We start from the raw sequence: 5,349 nt of genomic DNA, 5'->3' as shown, positions 1-5,349 counted from the left end.
TCATCATGAAACGTTCAGATCACTTACAACTCAATAGATTCTACCTTCCTGTAACGTTTCAGCCTGATTGGACCTTGTTTTCACACAAATGGACCCAGAATGATGTGAAATTGTGCTTCGTGCAACATAATTCTGGGTGCCATTTACAAACCATAAGTGCTAATGACTCCATTCCTTTTTGTGGTTGTAGGGGCTGTTGATTGGAGAACACTAAAACAAACCTAACCTCTCTAGGACATTCAGAAGCCAAGTTATAAGCCCACAAAGGTGTAACTGGACTACTTCTTTAAAGTGACACCAGGCCCGGTGACCTTTGGGACATGGTTTTACCCCCTATAGGAATGAGCGATCATCTTGAAACGTTCAGATCACTTACAACTCAAGAGATTCTACCTTCTTGTAGCGTTTCAGCCTGATTGGACCTTGTTTTCACACAAATGGACCCAGAATGATGTGAAATTGTGCTTCGTGCAACATAATTCTGGGTGCCATTTACAAACCATAAGTGCTAATGACTCCATTCCTTTTTGTGGTTGTAGGGGCTGTTGATTGGAGTACACTAAAACAAACCTGATCTCTCTAGGACATTCAGACGCCAAGTTATAAGCCCACAAATGTGTAACTGGACTACTTCTTTAAAGTGACACTTGGCCCGGTGACCTTTGGGACATGGTCTGACCCCCTATAGGAATGTGCGATCAACATGAAATGTTCAGATCACTTACAACTCAATAGATTCTACCTTCTTGTAACGTTTCAGCCTGATTGGACCTTGTTTTCACACAAATGGACCCAGAATTATGTGAAATTTTGCTTCGTGCAACATAATTCTGGGTGCCATTTACAAACCATAAGTGCTAATGACTCCATTCCTTTTTGTGGTTGTAGGGGCTGTTGAATGGAGTACATTAAAACAAACCTGATCTCTCTAGGACATTCAGAAGCCAAGTTATAAGCCCACAAATGTGTAACTGGACTACTTCTTTAAATTGACACCAGATCCGGTGACCTTTGGGACATGGTTTGACCCCCTTAGGAAAGTGCTATCATCATGAAACGTTCAGATCTTTTACAACTCAATATATTCTACCTTCCTGTAACGTTTCAGCCTGATTGGACCTTGTTTTCACACAAATGAACCCAGAATGATGTGAAATTGTGCTTCGTGCAACATAATTCTGGGTGCCATTTACAAACCATAAGTGCTAATGACTCCATTCCTTTTTGTGGTTGTAGGGGCTGTTTATTGGAGTACACTAAAACAAACCTGATCTCTCTAGGACATTCAGAAGCCAAGTTATAAGCCCACAAATGTGTAACTGGACTACTTCTTTAAATTGACACCAGATCCGGTGATCTTTGGGACATGGTTTGACCCCCTTAGGAAAGTGCTATCATCATGAAACGTTCAGATCACTTACAACTCAGTAGATTCTACCTTCCTGTAACGTTTCAGCCTGATTGGACCTTGTTTTCACACAAATGAACCCAGAATGATGTGAAATTGTGCTTCGTGCAACATAATTCTGGGTGCCATTTAAAAACCATAAGTGCTAATGACTCCATTCCTTTTTGTGGTTGTAGGGGCTGTTGATTGGAGTACACTAAAACAACCCTGACCTCTCTAGGACATTCAGAAGCCAAGTTATAAGCCCACAAATGGGTAACTGGACTACTTCTTTAAAGTGACACCAGATCCGGTGACTTTTGGGACATGGTTTGACCCCCTTAGGAAAGTGCGATCATCATGAAACGTTCAGATCACTTACAACTCAATAGATTCTACCTTCCTGTATTGTTTCAGCCTGATTGGACCTTGTTTTCACACAAATGAACCCAGAATGATGTGAAATTGTGCTTCGTGCAACATAATTCTGGGTGCCATTTAAAAACCATAAGTGCTAATGTCTCCATTCCTTTTTGTGGTTGTAGGGGCTGTTGATTGGAGTACACTAAAGCAAACCTGATCGCTCTAGGACATTCAGAAGCCAAGTTATAAGCCCACAAATGTGTAACTGGACTACTTCTTTAAATTGACACCAGATCCGGTGACATTTGGGACATGGTTTGACCCCCTTAGGAAAGTGCTATCATCATGAAACGTTCAGATCACTTACAACTCATTAGATTCTACCTTCCTGTAACGTTTCAGCCTGATTGGACCTTGTTTTCACACAAATGAACCCAGAATGATGTGAAATTGTGCTTCGTGCAACATAATTCTGGGTGCCATTTACAAACCATAAATGCTAATGACTCCATTCCTTTTTGTGGTTGTAGGGGATGTTGATTGGAGTACATTAAAACAAACCTGATCTCTCTAGGACATTCAGAAGCCAAGTTATAAGTCCACAAATGTGTAACTGGACTACTTCTTTAAATTGACACCAGATCCGGTGACCTTTGGGACATGGTTTGACCCCCTTAGGAAAGTGCTATCATCATGAGACGTTCAGATCACTTACAACTCAATAGATTCTACCTTCCTGTAACGTTTCAGCCTGATTGGACCTTGTTTTCACACAAATGGACCCAGAATGATGTGAAATTGTACTTCGTGCAACATAATTCTGGGTGCCATTTACAAACCATAAGTGCTAATGACTCCATTCCTTTTTGTGGTTGTAGGGGCTGTTGATTGGAGTACACTAAAGCAAACCTGATCTCTCTAGGACATTCAGAAGCCAAGTTATAAGCCCACAAAGGTGTAACTGGACTACTTCTTTAAAGTGACACTTGGCCCGGTGACCTTTGGGACATGGTCTGACCCCCTATAGGAATGTGCGATCATCATGAAATGTTCAGATCACTTACAACTCAATAGATTCTACCTTCTTGTAACGTTTCAGCCTGATTGGACCTTGTTTTCACACAAATGAACCCAGAATGATGTGAAATTGTGCTTCGTGCAACATAATTCTGGTTGCCATTTAAAAACCATAAGTGCTAATGACTCCATTCCTTTTTGTGGTTGTAGGGGCTGTTGATTGGAGTACACTAAAACAACCCTGACCTCTCTAGGACATTCAGAAGCCAAGTTATAAGCCCACAAATGGGTAACTGGACTACTTCTTTAAAGTGACACCAGATCCGGTGACTTTTGGGACATGGTTTGACCCCCTTAGGAAAGTGCGATCATCATGAAACGTTCAGATCACTTACAACTCAATAGATTCTACCTTCCTGTATTGTTTCAGCCTGATTGGACCTTGTTTTCACACAAATGAACCCAGAATGATGTGAAATTGTGCTTCGTGCAACATAATTCTGGGTGCCATTTAAAAACCATAAGTGCTAATGTCTCCATTCCTTTTTGTGGTTGTAGGGGCTGTTGATTGGAGTACACTAAAGCAAACCTGATCGCTCTAGGACATTCAGAAGCCAAGTTATAAGCCCACAAATGTGTAACTGGACTACTTCTTTAAATTGACACCAGATCCGGTGACATTTGGGACATGGTTTGACCCCCTTAGGAAAGTGCTATCATCATGAAACGTTCAGATCACTTACAACTCATTAGATTCTACCTTCCTGTAACGTTTCAGCCTGATTGGACCTTGTTTTCACACAAATGAACCCAGAATGATGTGAAATTGTGCTTCGTGCAACATAATTCTGGGTGCCATTTACAAACCATAAATGCTAATGACTCCATTCCTTTTTGTGGTTGTAGGGGATGTTGATTGGAGTACATTAAAACAAACCTGATCTCTCTAGGACATTCAGAAGCCAAGTTATAAGTCCACAAATGTGTAACTGGACTACTTCTTTAAATTGACACCAGATCCGGTGACCTTTGGGACATGGTTTGACCCCCTTAGGAAAGTGCTATCATCATGAGACGTTCAGATCACTTACAACTCAATAGATTCTACCTTCCTGTAACGTTTCAGCCTGATTGGACCTTGTTTTCACACAAATGGACCCAGAATGATGTGAAATTGTACTTCGTGCAACATAATTCTGGGTGCCATTTACAAACCATAAGTGCTAATGACTCCATTCCTTTTTGTGGTTGTAGGGGCTGTTGATTGGAGTACACTAAAACAAACCTGATCTCTCTAGGACATTCAGAAGCCAAGTTATAAGCCCACAAAGGTGTAACTGGACTACTTCTTTAAAGTGACACTTGGCCCGGTGACCTTTGGGACATGGTCTGACCCCCTATAGGAATGTGCGATCATCATGAAACGTTCAGATCACTTACAACTAAATAGATTCTACCTTCCTGTAACGTTTCAGCCTGATTGGACCTTGTTTTCACACAAATGAACCCAGAATGATGTGAAATTGTGCTTCGTGCAACATAATTCTGGGTGCCATTTACAAACCATAAGTGCTAATGACTCCATTCCTTTTTGTGAATGTAGGGGCTGTTGATTGGAGTATACTAAAACAAACCTGATCTCTCTAGGACATTCAGAAGCCAAGTTATAAGCCCACAAAGGTGTAACTGGACTACTTCTTTAAAGTGACACTTGGCCCGGTGACCTTTGGCACATGGTCTGACCCCCTATAGGAATGTGCGATCATCATGAAATGTTCAGATCACTTACAACTCAATAGATTCTACCTTCTTGTAACGTTTCAGCCTGATTGGACCTTGTTTTCACACAAATGGACCCAGAATTATGTGAAATTTTGCTTCGTGCAACATAATTCTGGGTGCCATTTACAAACCATAAGTGCTAATGACTCCATTCCTTTTTGTGGTTGTAGGGGCTGTTGAATGGAGTACATTAAAACAAACCTGATCTCTCTAGGACATTCAGAAGCCAAGTTATAAGCCCACAAATGTGTAACTGGACTACTTCTTTAAATTGACACCAGATCCGGTGACCTTTGGGACATGGTTTGACCCCCTTAGGAAAGTGCTATCATCATGAAACGTTCAGATCTTTTACAACTCAATAGATTCTACCTTCCTGTAACGTTTCAGCCTGATTGGACCTTGTTTTCACACAAATGGACCCAGAATGATGTGAAATTGTGCTTCGTGCAACATATTTCTGGGTGCCATTTACAAACCATAAGTGCTAATGAATCCATTCCTTTTTGTGGTTGTAGGGGCTGTTGATTGGAGTATATTAAAACAAACCTGATCTCTCTAGGACATTCAGAAGCCAAGTTATAAGCCCACAAATGTGTAACTGGACTACTTCTTTAAATTGACACCAGATCCGGTGACCTTTGGGACATGGTTTGACCCCCTATAGGAATGTGCGATCATCTTGAAACGTTCAGATCACTTACAATTCAATAGATTCTACCTTCCTGTAACGTTTCAGCCTGATTGGACCTTGTTTTCACACAAATGGACCCAGAATGATGTGAAATTGTGCTTCGTGC

Source organism: Nothobranchius furzeri, chromosome 15 (genome assembly GCF_043380555.1).
Source record: "Nothobranchius furzeri strain GRZ-AD chromosome 15, NfurGRZ-RIMD1, whole genome shotgun sequence".
NCBI classification, from domain to species: Eukaryota; Metazoa; Chordata; class Actinopteri; order Cyprinodontiformes; family Nothobranchiidae; genus Nothobranchius; species Nothobranchius furzeri.
The sequence above is the reverse complement of the archived record's forward strand: the minus strand, read 5'-3'. Positions refer to the sequence as shown.